The 19340-nt window shown below is 38.7% G+C and overlaps 1 long non-coding RNA gene across 1 annotated transcript; it reads left to right on the top strand.

Annotated features, from left to right (window-relative positions):
• The first annotated feature begins 45 nt into the window (after positions 1-45).
• Positions 46-5342, top strand: LOC141441604 (uncharacterized). Its single transcript, XR_012452820.1, has 3 exons — positions 46-467; positions 763-5233; positions 5297-5342. It is a non-coding gene; the product is annotated as an uncharacterized lncRNA (long non-coding RNA).
• Positions 5343-19340: the final 13998 nt, after the last annotated feature.

The raw sequence follows: 19340 nt of genomic DNA, 5'->3' as shown, positions 1-19340 counted from the left end.
TTCGTGTCGTCCGGTCCCTCTTGACACTTATACTATTTAATACGAGAGCGAGAGGGACGGTACGATACAAACTTCGTAGTAGCCCAGCGGTTTCTATGGGCGTGTACACGAAAAACGGGGTCGGTATTTCCATGTCGGTATTATCCGGGCCGGGAAAGAGTGTCACCCCACCCCACCCCACCCGTTTTGGACGAGATCAAAGACGACTAGCTAGACTACCTGCTCTTTACTTAGACTCCAATGGTTGCAATTACTTCGTTGAGCTGTTGTGTTGATGAAAACTTGAAAAGGCGAGCTACAACAGTATAATGATCATGTCGTGGTCAATAAAGCGAGAAACGAGAACAAAACCCAATGCGGTGACCAATGATTCTCTTGTTGTTATAAAACTACATGGCGTCGATGTTGGCTCTTGAGCATTCTCTGCTGTATTAATGGCTGATTTGCGGAGTCCGCGCATATATTCGGTGAGTATTTATAATGAATAACCTAATTAAGGTCTGTTTGAGGTTATGAACGATTAAAGCTATCAAGATATTTTAGTGGTCATTTGTCGTGGTAAAGAAAAGACTATGTGACTGCCTGATAATTAGCCATCGACATCTAAAATATGTAAGGTAGATGGATGTCAATGTAATTGGCATTCTAAATGTTATATATAATAAATAAATAAATATAAATATCACAGAACAATTCACACCAATTAACCTAGTCCCAAAGTAAGCTTAGCAAGGCTTGTGTTAATGCTTTTGTTTATTTCAGATTGCGCCACAACTGATTTAAAACATGCTGGTACACGTCAAAAAGGCAGGAAAATGAAACATTTGAACATTTAGCCATTTTAAAGAGTTGAAATGAGACTGAAATGAAATTGCACACTACTTGAAGAAATCTCAACTGTACTAGAAGCTTATGTGTGGCCATTACGAGCCATTATATCTTTGGGCTGATTGCTAAAGCTTGAAGAATCTTCAGTTCCATTATTAAAAGTCAATTAACTTATACTGTAAATGAAATCAGTGACTCCCAATGCCATGTAGTCATCAAATAACTGTTACATCCTGTATTGCATTATCAAAGTTTCTCAAATCGGATGCATAACAGTTTCCAAACGTCTTCCTTTGGACCAGGGCCTGATCTACCCACAGGCTAAAAATCATAGTCTGCTGCATAGTCAAAGTTAGCCTAAGGCGGTCAGAAGTCTAAATCAGGCACTGCTTCGGACTTCTGTCCCTGGTTATACAACTGCCTGGAGAGATCTCTTTTATGGAATATACCCACTAATAGTTAAAATGCAGTAAATTTTATTACAAAAAGCACCTTATGCATGAATAAACTTTACTGAAAGTTGATGCTGTTGAACAAGGTACAAACAAAAAGCCTGCCTAGTTCCAATAACTGGAGATGAATGTAAAATTTAAAATTCCTGCAAAATTAACTCAACTGCTGCAAAAGACACCAGTTCCATGCAGAGCGCAGTTGATTCACCTGCACATCTCTGGTAAACCGTCTTCAGAGGCGAGGTCCATGATGTTGGTCTTTTACTTGGTCATCTACAGTTTCTTTGGTTTCTAATTGAACTGCAATTTTTTACCTGCAAATGGTATACCAATATGGTATGTTTATGTCTTCCTTTCAAGTCACTGAAGATTGTAACGAAAACACTTTTTCTATGGTCCACTGTCAATGACTTCCATGACTACTTGTAGAGGCTTTTTTTCTACACCCAGGGCTTTCCATTAGCCTGCATGTTAATATTGAATGCCAAATCATGTTCACTATTGATTGTAATTTTAAATAATGTGTTGTTACACTTCTGTGTGTATTGTGTATTGAGTTATTGATTTTATAATTTGACAAAATTACGACTTAATGGATTTCTGCTAAAAGAATATAATTTCATAATCTTGGTTTGGTATTGTATTTCAGTTCTGACCTGGTCAAAAATTAATACAAATTAATGTGTGCTTTAGAGTATTGGTTTGTTTGTGCTGTTTTTCATTAAATTCTAAAACTAATTGATACTGAATGTACAAGTATCCAAAGCCAAAAGTTTTTGCATACTAATTGCGAATTTCAGGTAAGTAAAAAAAAAACAACATTTAATCAATTGTTAAAACGTTTAATTAAAAGACATGATAAGATCAGTACTAGATGTCCTCAATCCCACTTATATTATAAATGCGTAAGTTTGTAAGTCTGTTTGCTTGTTTGTTACTTCATCACGTCTAAGCCGCTGAACGGATTTAGATGAAATTCGGTATACAGATAGTTTGAGTCCTTGGGAAGGATATAGGATAGTTTTTATCCCGGAAAATTGCATGGTTCTCGCGGGATAGCGTTAATCGAATTCTACGCGGACGGACTCGCCGGTAACGCCTAGTAGCAACTATAATATCTACAAAATAAAGATGTCAGATTTATTTATAAATACAATGCCACATTAACAAACTTCTGGAATGCGTAAAAATATAAAATATTAAGATTAAGGCATGCCTCACTCAACTATATCAGTTCATTATGACTTAAGACTGCAAACCTTTACAATAACCACCCGAGTCTAATGGGGATACCATACCTATATTGTGTCTAAAACTACACTTAAGTTGTTCTGCAATTAATTGATCAAACAACATATCAAATAAGTACTTTAACAATCAAACTCCGTACAGTAATCATAATAATAACACCGTTTATTCCGTCGTATATACAGTTATAATTAATAAAAAACACACGGTGTGACCTCGTTGCGTTGGTTCAATAGCTTTATGATACCACGTTGCACCGTTAACGTTTAACTTTAAACGTGATGTCGCTGGAACAAACAACATACCGTATGCTTCCAGTCGGTCATTTAAACCTCAATTCGACGTTATAGTCTCAAATTGCCTACGTAATATGACATCATGATAAGATGATGGCACACGGTAGAAAAAGTTGTGCTGAGCGAGAATCAAAAGACTATCGCACCTAAAATTAGCCGAAAGTTTAAGAGAAACCTTCACTTCCGGTCAAAATTTTGAGGTAATTTTATGTCGTGTATCGTGTAGCCCTTTATCCGTAGAAGGGCAACATAAGCACAGTATATATATATATAGCATTAGGGAAGCTACGAACAAATCGATCGAAATGAACACATTCGCACAGACGCGCGCTCTCCACGGCCCCGAAGGGGGTCGAAGGGGAAATATTTAAAATAATAAAGTTTATAACGCTTTCGGGCTCTTTTTGAAAATCGAAAGTGATAAAATTTCTTCCTCTAATGTGAATCTATGATCTTTGTTCTTCATTTATCCTTCCCGAAATTGTATCCGTGTAAATAGTTTCGCAGATTCCGACATGTTCTGCGTCAATTTTTCGAAGTTATTCCGATGATTTATGATAATGTATTTTTTAATAATAAAGTTTATAATATAACGCTTTCGGGCTTTTTTGAAAATCGAAAGTGATAAAACTTCTTCCTCTTATGTGAATCTACGACCTTTGTTCTTCATTTATCCTTCCCGAAATTGTATCCGTGTAAATAGTTTCACAGATTCCGACATGTTCTGCGTCAATTTTCGAAGTTACTCCGTTGATTCTTCTGAACTTGCCGTAAACGTAATTTGTAACTTTTCATTTCCAAGCTCAATCTTCTAATTTCATTTACAATTTACACTTTCTTTCTGCAAATTGTTGAGTTTATGCGGCACCCATCTCGAACAACGCTTATGGAGGGACAGTTGTCCATGAATTATGGTTTGCAGTGCTGCTGATCCAATGCCTAGATCACGCTCAAGCTCTACGTATCTAATTCGGCGATTCTCACGGACATTTTTTTCCACGGCTTGCACATTTTCTTGAGTAACTGCGGTTGGCGGTCGCCCCGACTTCGCCTCATCTTCAAAGCTTTCCCGCCCTCTTTTAAATTCAACAAACCAATTAAAGACAGTTGCAAGAGAACAAGCAGACTCACCAAAAGTCGTGGCTAAAAGTTCAAAACATTCTTGGGGCTTTAAACCTTTTTTAAAGTCATAATAAATCATAACTCGAAAATCACGTCGACTAAGTTCCATTGTAACCGCAAATTCCCGCCAGAATCAATCAGAAAAATAATATTTAAAAAAATATGACGCAGATTTCCGGAGTATTCCATTTTTAAATTTATAGCCATTTAATCAGCCTTCACGGTGGTGTATAACTGGCCAGTATCAATCAAACGAGCATGGAGTATCTAATTTCTTTTGGCATGACCCTGGTATAACGCTTTCGGCCTTATACAAAATATTAAATAAATTTCTTCATCTAATGTGAATCTATGATCTTTGTTCTTCTTTTGCCCACCCTGAAATTGTATCCGGGTAAATAGTTTCGCAGATTCCGACATGTTCTGCGTCAATTTTCAAAGTTACTCCGTTGATTCTTCTGAACTTGCGGTAAACGTAATTTGTAACTTTTCACTTTCAAGCGCAATCTTCTAATTTCATTTTCATTCTGCTTACTTTTTTTGCAGAACCTGTTTGTTCTCGTTTCAGCATATACTCGAAAGTTTTATCCGAAATATTTAAAGTAATAAAGTTTATAACGCTTTCAGGCCTTTTTTTGAAAATCGAAAGTGATAAAATTTCTTCCTCTAATGTGAATCTATGATCTTTTTTCTTCTTTTGCCCTTCCTGAATTTGTTTCCGGGTAAATAGTTTCGCAGATTCTGACATGTTCTGCGTCAATTTTTCGAAGTTACCCACCCCGATGATTTATCTGAACTTGCCGAAGATGTAATTTGTCATTTTCGGGCTTTTTTTGAAAATCGAAAAGTGATAAATTTTTTTCCTCTAAAGTGAATCTATGATCTTTGTTCTTTTTTTGCCCACCCTGAAATTGTATCCGGGTAAATAGTTTCGCAGATTCCGACATGTTCTGTTCTGCGTCAATTTTCGAAGTTACTCCGTTGATTCTTCTGAACTTGCTGTAAACGTAATTTGTAACTTTTCACTTTCAAGCGCAATCTTCTAATTTCATTTTCATTCTGCTTATTTTTTTTTGCAGAACCTGTTTGTTCTTGTTTCAGCATATACTCGAAATTTTTATCCGAAGTATTTAAAATAATAAAGTTCTGGCCTTTTTTTGAAAATCGAAAGTGATAAAATTTAATGATTATTATTGAAAGAAAGAAAGAAAGAAAATAATTTATTTATAACAGCAATGACACATAATAAGTAAAAATAACAATAGGAAATGTTGCCGCTATAAAAAGGTCCCGGCTCTGCATATCGCTGGTTGAAAACCAGCACTGGTCTTCCGCCGGGCCACAGGAGAGTGCAATTACGGAAAGTCACACAAAACAAATCAAAGTGAAATCAAATCAAATAATAATATTGTGTAATCGTTTTCCGATATACACCCCTTTTTCATTAAATATATAAAATTTGCAATTTTATTTTGTTAGGCCTACGCGTAGCTTTTTTTATATAATAATCAATGTATGTATGATGACATATGGTATGATTATTAAGATTTGGTAAGGAAGGAAGGGTTTTTGAGAACAATTTTTTCTTATGTACCTCATTATTTTGTTATTTTCTCAACGTGGTTTCTCAGCGTGTTTCCTTACTATTGGGAAACGCGAATCTCAACAGTTTTATTTTTTTATGGTTCGTTATTCCGATAAATTCTTGAAAGAATAGAGCTCCGAGGGAAAATAAAGCTGGTCACTTACTTTAGTGTCTTCTTTCACCTGGAGTTCTTCGGAATTTCCGTAAACGGTCTGCGCCAGTCAAGTCGGGTCGTGGCCTACTCGACCTGTCGAGATGAGCTGCGTAGTTCCAACGTTGAGGGTCCGTAGTTGTTGAGTAATTGAAGGAGAGGAGACAGCTACGCTTCGTCCGTCAAACTCTACTCATATTTTATGAGGGCTGAGCTGATAAAATGATTCTTTATTGCCTCATGAAGTTGTTTAACTTCCAAGGGTCCATGGTTCAGGTCCCTGTTTGGGCGCCATGTAATAATTAATTTTCCGTGGTTAGAAATCAAACACCCGTCATTTTTACATTACAATAATGTTTTTATCATCATTGATGTCATTGGATTGTCAATCCTAATTTCTAACTAATCAGTGCAGTGTAAATCTTTCCTCCTTACACAGGCGTACAAAGAGTCAAAGCCGTGACATTTGTAGAGTTAAATTGGATCGTAATGGTACTCGTATATTATTATTTTGACTTTGGCCACATTATTGTAATTGTAATAACTATAAATGCTCTATCTAGCAATCTTGTGTGGCACGGCTCTACCTTTTACTGTTAGAAGCCAATGGTGTAATAGGATTATGACAAACATTTATGAAGGTCATAGAATCTGCCATCGTTATAGTTCCTGGTTGCCGAAGTGGGCGTGAATTCTATTTTTATCAGCCATTTTTTTAAATAATCCACGAAGAAAGCGGATTATTAGCAATCTTCGCCGGGCTGGAGCTGGGACACTTTGTAAATAGCTCCTTTAACGACATAATCCAGGACTAAATACGATCTCGGGATGAATCCAATCCATGTATTAACTGAGCTCTTCAGAAATCACGAATAGTTTATGATCTTGCTTAAAAACAAGGACCAAGGATTTTGATGCCTTTTAAAACTAATGACTTGTTCGTTTTTCAACCCACACAAACGGTGAGGTGCAAATCTGGGATATTTTTCTATAATGTGGATTACAGTTTCTTCCGTTTGGTCATCGCAGACACAAAATGGGGTTTCCGCTATTTTAAATCTGTCTGTCTGTCTGTACCCGTTGATACAATTGTTGATGCGTTCGAGTTATGTCTCAGAAAAAAATCTTCGTAGTTGAACCGGTTGCGAACTGGGAGTACTGCCTCTGCCATTGCTGTAAGCTTCGTCTCCGAATGGTTAGTTTGGCGTTGGATAGGAGGAACTTGTCATAGGCAGGAGCTCTTTTATTTTTGAGAGCCGCATTCTTGACGAGTTCGTCTGCCCGCTCATTTCTTGCCACTTCTGTGTGGGCCTTGACCCGCAATAAAGGGTTACCTTGTTTTTGTTACCTTTATTTTTATTACCCTTGTTCTCATGTCTCGGCTAGAATTTTGTAGTTGCTGTATTTCGTATGCTGTTCTTTTCTTAATTTATTTAGCAATGTGGCAAATTGAGCTACGTTCGTTCAGCAATATAACATTTAAATATAGCTAAGGTACACCCGCCTTAGGCGCAATGCTTGCATAATTTTTTTTTCTGCAGCAAATGACAGTTGTTTAGGATAATTAATTTTTGTTTTATCAATAAGTATCCGTAGTAAGCGTGGCTGAGTGATCGCCATTCCATTCGTTCCATTTGCACACTGTGTACGCAATTTTTTGCTGGAGGCTCTATAACTCTTTTCCTTTTTATTTCTCAACAGCAATTTAAACAAGCGAACATAACGGAAAAGCGCAAATTATGGTAATGCGTATCAGCATTATTAGGCACAAAAAAAATTATGTATAGAAATGTAATCATTATGAATATACTCGTATTCACCTTCTAAGACTGCATACATTTTAAATTGAAGACATTTTGATAAAGGAATGAAAACATTATGAGTACGTAGGTAGACTTTTTGGGAATCCCCCAAGTCCCTTTGACCCATTCAATGAGTACCCATCATATGTTGTTGAGTACCTGTAAACGCATGTACATATCACCTGGTTGTATAAGCCTGTGCAAAAACTTTTAGTTTTGTATTAGTGTAGTCAAAAAGTAGGCATACTTACAGTAATTAACAAAATATTTATTTTATTTTTTCAAAAGTGTCTACAGTCCTATTTCCTAAATATAAACATTGACTAAATAAATCTAACCGCCGTTCTTGCATTCTTAATTCCGATTCTCTTAACCTATTCCTCTCTCGCTCCACTTCCTTTTGGAAAGCTCTCCATTCACAGTCAGATCTGAAAAAGGCTTGCCTTGCCAAATCTGATCGTGTCTGGGTGCAAGTCCTTCTGTGGACAGGAGATGGGTTATTTTGCACCAGACGTCGTCGCCGCCGACGCGGGGTGGGCGGTAAGGGCGTGGGGCTCTGGGGCGACTGCTGCCTGGCACTGGTAGGTAGCTGGTAATGGTGTTATTGTAACCGCTGGCTCACCTTGTGTTGGTCTGGTCTCTCTCCTCTCCACTTGATGTAAGGCTATAATTAAGCGTAATGCATAATGGAATTATTAAGCATTAAGCATAATGGACTCTTTTTTCAGTTTTGAATTTATGTGATGACCTGAGATCTGAAACCAGACTGATTTTCATCACTATCATTATCAGAAGAAAGCGATTTATCATACTGTAAGCGTTTTATAATACAGTAATACAGTGCTATTTCCTAATTAAATTAACTACTCATATTTCGGCATTTTCCATCAACTCCTGATCAGCATATCCTACATCTAAAGTCATAATAGAACAGTAGTTAAAGTCTCTACATGTTTTGAGTGCATCAGTTACAGAAGCGCTCAGCAATTGAGCAGCCAATTTTACTTTCATGATTTACTTGTGGTAATTCACATGCATTGAATGCAATTTATTGCCTGCGTGTAGTCCTTCATTTTTTTGTAATTCTTCAAGGCGTACAATAAACTCCCAATTAATTTCTTTGTTATCCTCAAGTTTTAAATTATGACAAGGATCATAAAGAATGGTGATTTTTTGACCGCCATAATCAAACACAGGATCAACATCTATCGCAGATAACTTGGAACCTATTTAGTTGAGAGGCCATGCTGGCATTCATGGCAGTACCATCTAATGTAAGAGCATCCCCAGACCTCCAGTGACCTTCAGCGTTGCCAGATCGGAACTTTTAAGGTTTCAGCGGAACTTTTGCGGAACTTCGATTCCATCGAAACTTGTTCCGTTTAGGATTTTTTTAATTTATATTTTTAGGGGATTTCACGAGTCTTTTTATCTAACAGTTAATCTTCGAAATAGCGCCTTTGCCTCTTCGCCCCAAGGACCAGCACTTTTGACGGCAAATGGAATGAGCTCGTAGTCTGGCGTTAGTTGGGTAGGACGACATTCGACCGGGAAAAATCCGTTATGGACGCTGGGAAGGGATGCCCAGTAGTCTCCGACTCGCACGGAGTAAAAAACCCGGCCGCACAACTCCTCCCCCATTTCTTAACCACCGATGTTCTTTTCGCTGCTTGATTCTTTTGCACAAGAGAATTGAAAAGCCGATTTTACAAACACTACAATCGCCATTAAGTTCCGAAGTTTTCAATTTTGAACTTATTCTAAACAAGCTTAAACTACATTGAGAAACTAGCCGCGGCTAGAGGCAGACAGAAAACAAACCACCATCCGTGGCCAGAATTTCCAATCTTACACTAAGATGAGCAGCTAGCCGCGGCTAGAGGTGGCTAGCAACCAAAGCCGCGGCCAGGCGCCCAATACTTAAAATTAAATACGCAGCTAGCCGCGGCTGGAGGCAGTCAGTAGTCAAACCTCCAACCGCGGCCAGAAGCGCACTCTTAAAACTACGAGAAGCAGCGGCTAGAGGTATAAAAACGGCTAATAGCCGGTCGCCAGTCTCGGACGAGCACCGCCACCTGTACAAGGTCTTTCTACCCGCGGACACGCATCAATCGGGGAGTAAAAAACAATTGTGGCCAGAGATGGTTTAATTCACCAAAATATCATAGCATCGTAATCGTAACCAAACAAGTAAAGAACAAGTAAAGAACCAAAGGATTTGAGCCTACCCTAAAACAAAATTAACTAAAAATTAACAAATCAAAAGCATTTTAATGATTTATAGACACATACCCCCTTATTCATAAACGACAATCAAACCTATTTTAGTTAAAATGCCGCTAAAATTCGTTTGTCCTTATCTGTCACTTCGACATTTGTATTTGTTAGAAAGGGACAAAGCATTTGTGCTTCGATACCTTGTTTATGTGGGTAGTCTAAAATAATACTTTTGTGGTAATTTGCTGTCGGTGGCTTGTTGATTAGCACAGAATGATATGCTGCGTTGTCTTTTATTATGAAATGAGGTCCAGTCAAGTTGGCAAGCACCGGTGTAGTAAACGTTTTGGTCGATCTAAGCGCTAGTAAACAGTTTGGGATGAATCTTCTGGCTGTCTCTGCATGTCATATAATTAATCTTTCTCCTTTTCCTTCAGGAAAACTTTAAATCTTTCAACACTTAGTATAGACAGACGACCGACTTCCTTTAAATAAGTCAGCATCCTTTAAATACAATCAATAGCTTCGTTATTGTAGGCAGCTCATTACGAAAAGAAAAAAGAATACCCATACACCTGATTTTTTATTGCCACTGCCTGTGCCAAATGAACCCATGCCGGTAACATAAGATGTTCTCCGTTTTTTACCCGGCCATGTAACTTGTTTTCTTTAACGCACTCGTCACCAAATTTGTCTTTAGTGATGTGGCTAACAGTAACTGCCGATATCCAGGGCATCCGCTACTTGGTCACAGACTTGTGATGTAGGCAATAAGGAACCTCCATCATGGTGCGGTGCGCTAAAAGTTGGAGACTCCTCAAAAGGTTATTTTTTTTCGATATTGTCAATATTATAAAAATATTTTTGTAGAAATAGACAAATTTGAACGGATTCAGCAGGACACTGCGTCCAGACAATGAAATTATATACTTAACGCATTAATTATGCCAAGTCGGAGATAAAACATGAGACACCTGAAAGCTTTTTGTCCGATTTTGTGTCAATTTTATAAAAATATTTTTGCAGGAATAGCCAAATATGAACGGCGTCTGCAGGATACTCAGCGTCCAGACAATGAAATGTTTTAAAGCATACGTCCAGCGCTTTCGGGAGCGTGTTTAATTTGTAAAGGATGTCGTCATACGAAACATAAAAGTCCTTGAGGGCATCGATGGTTGGTCCATCACCAATGATGGGTTGGCACCGTAGACCCTTAGCCATTTGGGCTTTTGCCGATAGTCCAGCTGGGTGAGGACTTCGTTTTGGTTCTGGAAATTAGAATGAATTATTTACTTTCAACCGTATTTTTTATAATTTCTAGTCAGTGTCACGCTATGTATTGACGTTTTATTGCTTTGGTATAGCAATTATATTTATTTAAAGAGGTGCGGAATGTAATTCAAACTTATGATCGGCCAGGGCTGAGGTCTCAAGCAAGAAGTGTTAGATCTGGTCGGATAAGAAAGAAAGTAATTTCGACATATGAAGCCATATGAAGCATTTTTGGGTTCAATCGCGATTCTGTGGACATTAGCAGATATGCATTTGATTTAATTTAGTGTGTGGAACCGGAAATTGGGCCAATGTTTTTCTTACCCCACCTGATCTTGCATAGGTACATCACGCAGTATAATTTGATGTAATAAAAATAATTAATATTTAAGAGGATCGTAAAGCTAAGGCGAAAACTAGTCTTTCCATACAAATTGCGATAGCGATTATCATAAAATACGAGTACCTAGTACCTACGCGTTGTAGTGGCGTAAAAAAAAGAGAAAAAAAAAAGATTTAAAGTGGTTAGAACCAGTAGGCTATCACGCCACCACAGGTGATTTTAATTTAGATGTAAATTTACCGGAATGGTCTCGGAAGAGCAACGGGCTTTTATATCAAGGACCGTGTATGCTTAGGACTAAGGGACTAGGGCTCCTCACCAATAATACTACCACTTGGCATGCAATAAATATTGTATTACGGAAAGCGCGACATGGCGGTTACGGCCGCAGTGAAACAATGGGGTCTAAAAGCTGAGGCCGAGTTAAGCTAAATGGGTGCACCCCGGATCTAATGGACGCGGACGCGAGGGCTCGCTGCCCTTAAACCGACGCGCACATATTACTGGCCAGTAATTAAAATAATGTTCAGTACTCATAAAGTCCCGAGTTTCAACGAAGGTGAAATCCGGTGAGCGAACTCACGGCTGATGAAGAGCGGGCGGGTTTTGAGCTAAAAAACGACAATTTTGTTTTCTTGAAATTTAAAGTCGTTTTTGTTTATTACCCATTTAAAATTATTTCAACATAATTAACATTTCAATCTGAAACTTCTACTTACTTAGGTAATATTGAAACGTGAAGCAATAAAAAAACATTAATCAACTAGTGTTTTTATTTATATTAACCAAACATTATTGAAACATGAAAAAAATGAATCTCCATAAGTGAACGTGTATAGTTGACCCTGGGTAACTATTGATGTTTGGGAAGGCGTCATAGTCATTTGATTCGTGTTCAATGGCAAATGGCCCTCCACAGATGTAGATGTGTGTGAAGGCGTCATTTGATTTCTGGTCAGTGGCAAGGGCTCTTCAATATTGACAACGTATGACATATTTGATGACAAGTCTCCAGAATCGGGGCGATTTAAATCTTCGACAGAATAGCAGCTTACGGGAGAATATTGAGGAGTATTTTGTTCGTTGAAGAACACGTCTAACAACTTTCGTTGAACACAGATTTTTCTATTTCGTGGCACTTCTTTAAGGTATGGAAGTAAACTCAACAAAAAACTGCGATCAGGATCTTCTGCAGATTTATCCGCTGACCTGGACTCAAATAATTGTAGTTTTCTTTTTTCGATCTCTAAATACTGTTGGTCGACATCAATATTATTATTTCGCTTTTTCGTAAGCCTTCCCAGATTGATTTCGATGAGCTTGCGCAGGTACACGAATCGGTGTCACGTGTGGTCTAGTATATTGTTGTGACGTAGAGATCTCTGATTGGCTCGAACTTGAGGTTCCTGGCTGGGAAACATGTGAGGGCCCAGGCTGCGATTCTGGTTGTAACTGTGATTCAGATGACAACACAGAGAACTCCAATGATGCCGTATCATCTTGAATTTCTTCACTAGGAGTTTCAGGAAAATTTCCGCTTAATGTTTTGGGAGCGATTTGTTTCGCCAAAAATAATAACGAATCGTAGTATGCCCACGACGATGATTTGTGATCCGCCGCAGAACCAGATTTACCTGGTACATTACATTTATTATACTCTTTTCGAAATTGGTCCCTTAAGTTAGTCCATATACCCATTTCCGATGCAACTTCAGACCATAGCCGTTTTGCAATATCACGATTATTATAATTTTTGGAATGTTTGTCCCACAATGGTTGCCTATTATTGACACTACTAATTAGCTTTTCGATATCCATAGTCATTTTTCGAAAGAGTCGCTTTATTTTAACTAAATATACAATTTATTTTAAGTAAACAAACACAACTTTGCAGTAGCCGAAACAATACTGACGACAAATCCAAACAAGTTCGGATTCGGCAGTTGATCGGCCGTTTTCGGACGTCAACGGAAGATGGCGGTTGTAGCAGTGAACGCACTCTCGTTCATTTACATACGTTTTTTTTTTTTTCTATTTGCCTCCAACATAATCGGAGCCTTTGTGTAGCTATATCATTCATTCCAGTTCTCACTTACATGCTTCTCGTACTTGTATTCTTCATAATATATCTTTCTTTTATCCATCATTACTTTCATACCTATATGGGTGGGGTTCCCATCTACTACTATGCTATACTAATCTTATTCTATCGGGGAAATGATTTTAGGCCAACAACTTTATTTCTTAATTATAGGGGGTCTTTTTGCTAGTTACATTTTTATTTTATCTATATCTAAGTTTACTTAATCTACTTTACATATTACTATTTATTACATTTAACTTAACTTCTAATACATGTCTGGGACTTAGCTCGACACACAGTGGCGAGCAGTGGCGAGCCCCGGCGAGGGTCGCCAGCTCGCCACTGTGGCGAGAGATGGCGAACAATGGCGAGCCACGGCGAGGGCTGCCAGCCGGCCACCGCGGCGAGCAGTGGCGAGCCACCGCGTTGAGCAGTGGCGTGCAACGACGAGCCACGACGAGGGTCGCCAGCCCGCCACTGCGGCGAGCAGTGGCGAGCAATGGCGAGCCACGGTGAGGGCCAATAACTCGCCTCCGCGGCGAGCAGGCGAACAATGGCGCAAAATGGCGAGCCATGGCGAGAGTCGCCAGCCCGCCACCGCGGCGAGATGCGGCGAGCAATGGCGAGCAGCGGCGAGTCGGTACTCGCCACCGTTTGACAAATGTTAAAAACTACTGCTTATAATCTATACATTCTTATGACTACAGTTTTGTATGCTTATAACTAATATCATCAATATATTAAATAAGCATACTTTAACTAACAGTTTGTTGCTTTTTTATTATTACCTTTGCTATCCTTTCGCATTCTACGCTTACTAGTAGCAGTTTGCTTTTCATTTCGGCAAGCTCTTCTTTCCATCACGGTAGGGTAAGTCTGTCTTTAGTTCTCTTCCTAGGTATAGTCAGTTCACACGCATTTGTAATTGTCTTTGTATATTTCCGTACTGTCAGTTCTGATTCGTCTCTGTCATTTATTTTGTCCAGTTCCTGTATAGTCAGTCCATTGTCTAGCATGAACTGGGCCATTTTCTCATGAAAATGGTCCCAGTTTGCTTTATTTGTATTGTAAGTCCTCGTTGTCCGTTCGATGTCAATTCCTTTCGACCTCTCAAGTATGACTTCCATTTGGGTCTCGTTGTGGTGCGAGCTTGCTAAGCCTTCCACTATCGGCCTATCCTTACCGAGCCTCTGTAGAATCTTCTTCAGGTGTTCCATGTGTTGTTCCATGGGCTGGTCTGGTTCAGAATGCATGTCGACGTGATTTTTGCCAAGAGTGCCCTTAGCAGTAGGCCACTGCCGATCTCGCCAAAACGTCCCATCTCTTTTTTATAGGGCATTCCGCACTGAAAGCGTTATGCTCCGTATTTTCTTGCCCTGCCTTCGAGCAGTTCCGGCATCTGGGCGATACCCCTGCGATCCAGTCCGGACAAGTCCGGACAATCTGCTCTCAAGTGGGGACCCCCGCAGTGGCTATATGCTTCTATCGGATCTTTGCAGAACCGTCTGCCGTGCCCGTATCCCAGACAGCGTGTGCACTGCATCAGAGGCGATTGGTCCTCTACTTTTATTCTCTGCAGGTCGATGTGCAGACTTCCTGCCTAAATCGCTCTCTGCCATATCTTGGGGGAAGTGCTAACGACTATATTAGCAACGTGCGGGTTTCTCGCCTTTCTCCTGTACTTGACGGTTGCTCTGTCTTCCCCTTCTTCCAGGTCGCAAAAGACCCCCCTATTCTGGTTCCTCAAGGCCCTAAGTATCTCTTCGTCTGTGTTAATGGCCAAGACGTTTCTGAGTACGAAAAGGGGGTCCTTATTTTTTACATCTTCCACAATGAGTTTGGCGTTTTTAGTTTCCAACCTTTTCCATACTTTGTCCCTTTCTTCTGTTGTTCCGAAACCCATGATGACCTTTCGGTCTTTGGCTTTCCTAACCCTTTCCACTCTAACCCATCCTTCCTTTGCGTTAACAGCTTGACGCACCTGGTCTAGGACTTCATCTCCTGTTTCAGTTTCGTCGGCGGACGTGATAATGACTGAATGCAGTGCATTCCTGCTCTGCGTTTTGGTCGCTGCCACCTCCGCATACGTAACTGTGGGTGCGTTTTTGATCACCTCCCGGTGCTGCTCTATTCGGGATTGGAGCTCTTCACCTTGTGTGTTATCAAGCAAAAGCTTTGCGTGCATTTCTAGGGTGTTTATAAGTCGTTCTGGGTTTGGTTGTGGTGGTTGGGGGGCGGGGGCCATAGTCTTGATGGGTTCGGCTGTTTCTTTTCCTTTTTTAGGCTCCGATTCTGCCTCCTTCACTAGGTCGTACAAGTGGTCTAGTCACTAGTGCTTGTATCACTTTTTCTTTTATCTCAGTCTTCATATTCTTGCTAAGGTTGAGATTCGGACCTTGCGACGTCAAGCGCGCGCACTCGAAAGTTAATCAATGAGCTTCCAGTACGCGCGCACGACGTAGCACGAATCAATCATGGTTACCCGTTCGCGCATGTCATGAAACCCCGCCAAAGTAATGTTCATGAGTTCAGTCCGGTGAATTAATTTTTGATGAGTAAATTAAAATGAAGAGTTTATATGATGAATTTATATCTGACTTTAAGCCGCCTTACGTCCTCCACGAAGCACATATTGTCAGTGACAAACTCAATGCTGAACAAAATACGTGAACTATAATATACATACCTAAGTTAATAAACATCGTTAATTGATAGAATAATCTACTTCTACACACATGGATATTATAACATCTACCGGTATGTCTTATTCTTATTTATTTGCTTTTATCTATTAGAATTAGTGAACCAATTTTGATTTATTTACAGTTCCAAAGCCAAAAAATTTCAGATTTACGTTAACTTTTTGTCAATAGCTGGTAGATTAGATACATAATTCATATACTTGATGATAATTAACTATTACACGGATTTATTCACGGGTTGCACTGATATTCAGCATTATAGGAGCGTGCAGGAGATAAGGACTAGCCAATATAAGTGTGGAAAATGTCAAGCAACAAGGGCTAATAATTAATCATAAAAAATCACGATACTAAAACAAAGTCTCCTTTACCTATCATTAGTAGCTGTAGCTGTTCTAATCTTCTGAGTCAATGATTGTTTTGAAAGTTGGTTTAATAAAGTGTATTTTTTAGTAAGTAGGTTCTTTAGCTTAAGTTTAAATAAATGATGCTTTTCTTCAGCTTTTATGTTTTCTGGAATTTTATTGTAAATTTTTATAAATCTAACATATGGACTGTTTCTGTGCATTACTAAATTAGATTTTGGCAAACCGAGTCTGTTTTCATGGCGGGTAACTACTCTTCTGTTTGGGGCATCTTTAATTTTGTGGAAAAGGTGCATATTCCCTCTCACGAACATGCACACTTCCAAAATGTAAATAGAGGGAAGAGTGAGTAAGTTTTTTTTCTGTGAAGTGTGGTCTGCATGTTTCTGTGCGCCGTATATTGACAAGAATGCGCAGACATTTCTTTTGCAACACGAATAAGTCTTGAAAGTGCTGCACCCCCACAAAATTATTCCGTACCGGAGCCAGGCATATGCATAAGCATAGTATGCAGAAAGTGCCGTTTCATAGTTGGTATTAGCTTTCAAAATGCCAAGTGCATATATAAATCTTGTTAATTTTGTTTTTGTTTTTGTTATGTGCATTTTCCAATTTAGGTTCGTGTCTATTGTAATGCCCAATAAAGTAAAATATTGTACCTCTTCTACTCTTTGTCTGTTTTTTGATGTTAAACTAAGGTTCAGAGGATTTTTTTGGTACGGTCGGAATTGAATTAATTTAGTCTTTTTCAAATTTATTTCCAAATTGTGATCCATTAGCCAATTGTCTACTGCTATAAGTGTATTTTCTAGTTGTCTATTGCAGTCGTCGCTATTTTTATCATTAAATAATAAAGAAACATCATCTGCGAACATTGCGCACGACGTATCCAACGTTTTTGGTAAATCGTTAATATAAATCAAAAAAAAGTACACATCCCAGAACGCTACCCTCTGGTATTGAACCTGTGGCATAACAAATTTTTGAATCTATATTTTGGATTTCCCTCTTATTTTCATTATAGTAGTCTATTTGTACATAATGTTTTCGGTTTTCTAGGTATGACTTGAACCATTTGTGTACGTTGCCACGAATCCCTGAATTATATAATTTATTTAGGAGTATATCGTGCGTGACGCACTCTGTCGTAGGTTTTAGCATTTTTTTGAATGATACGAGGCATTATCTAAAACAATTACTGAGACACATCCGGAATTTTATCAAGAACTTTCGAAAACCATTCTTCAAATACTTCAGAGTTCATATCTTGGTGGTAGTCGCCTTGCTTTTTCGATTCAAACACAAGTAGCCCGCCCTCCACAAATCCGCCTTCATCGCCAATGTGCGTAATAATTAACCGTTTTCCTTTACCTGCAGGCAAACAATAAAGCATAAGTTCATAAACACGTGTTATGCCGACACAGAGCCCACCTGGTGGGGGGCGGCATCTTCAAAGCTTGTGCAAACCATTCGAGGAAACGGACTGCACCAGATAACAAAGGGGATAAAAACTAATAAGGGTTCACGCCAGTGAAACAATAAGAATATTTGCATTATTATTTCCAATAGGTCAGGTAAAAAAAAATGAATTACCAGATGGGTTTTTTAAACCGGTGGACGCCGTTGGCTCGCATTCTGGACCGTGGAGTCTACCCATGCCTTGCTCGTAGTGTGTCCATCGTTCACCCAAGTTTCGTCCAAAAAAAAAAAACCTTTTCCGTGACTCCCTTGCATCTCTTACGAGTACAGCTCGTAAGTAATTTCGTCTCCAAAAATATATGTCATCTCGGTCAGTCATTAGTCATTAGTCGTTTATTGCAACCATAGTATTGTACAGATCTTAATACTAAGTAGGTACATTTAGTTTGATATGGGCCCTGGGCAGGCATGACAATGTCACATAAATTACCTAATACAAAATAATCATAACAATATGTATACAATATCAAATTTATATTAAAGTAAATATTTTATGTCAAGTTCTATCATTATCATTAAAAAGTTCGTCTACAGTATAATATGCTTTTTTAGTAAGTAGGTTCTTTAGCTTAAGTTTAAATAAATGATGCTTTTCTTCAGCTTTTATGTTTTCTGGAATTTTATTGTAAATTTTTATAAATCTAACATACGGACTGTTTCTGTGCATTACTAAATTAGATTTTGGCAAACCGAGTCTGTTTTCATGGCGGGTAACTACTCTTCTGTTTGGGGCATCTTTAATTTTGTGGAAAACGTGCATATTCTCTCTCACGAACATGCACACTTCCAAAATGTAAATAGAGGGAAGAGTGAGTAAGTTTTTTTCTGTGAAGTGTGGTCTGCATGTTTCTGTGCGCCGTATATTGACAAGAATGCGCAGACAAAAGCAATGCAAAAGAAATTTGCAACACGAATAAGTCTTGCAAGTGCTGCACCCCCACAAAATTATTCCGTACCGGAGCCAGGCATATGCATAAGCATAGTATGCAGAAAGTGCCGTTTCATAGTTGGTATTAGCTTTCAAAATGCCAAGTGCATATATAAATCTTGTTAATTTTGTTTTTGTTTTTGTTATGTGCATTTTCCAATTTAGGTTCGTGTCTATTGTAATGCCCAATAAAGTAAAATATTGTACCTCTTCTACTCTTTGTCTGTTTTTGATGTTAAACTAAGGTTCAGAGGATTTTTTTGGTACGGTCGGAATTGAATTAATTTAGTCTTTTTCAAATTTATTTCCAAATTGTGATCCATTAGCCAATTGTCTACTGCTATAAGTGTATTTTCTAGTTGTCTATTGCAGTCGTCGCTATTTTTATCATTAAATAATAAAGAAACATCATCTGCGAACATTGCGCACGACGTATCCAACGTTTTTGGTAAATCGTTAATATAAAT

This window comes from Choristoneura fumiferana, chromosome 24 (assembly GCF_025370935.1).
Source record: "Choristoneura fumiferana chromosome 24, NRCan_CFum_1, whole genome shotgun sequence".
NCBI lineage: Eukaryota > Metazoa > Arthropoda > Insecta > Lepidoptera > Tortricidae > Choristoneura > Choristoneura fumiferana.
Note: the sequence above shows the minus strand (reverse complement) of the source record. Positions and strands in the feature narration are given on the sequence as shown.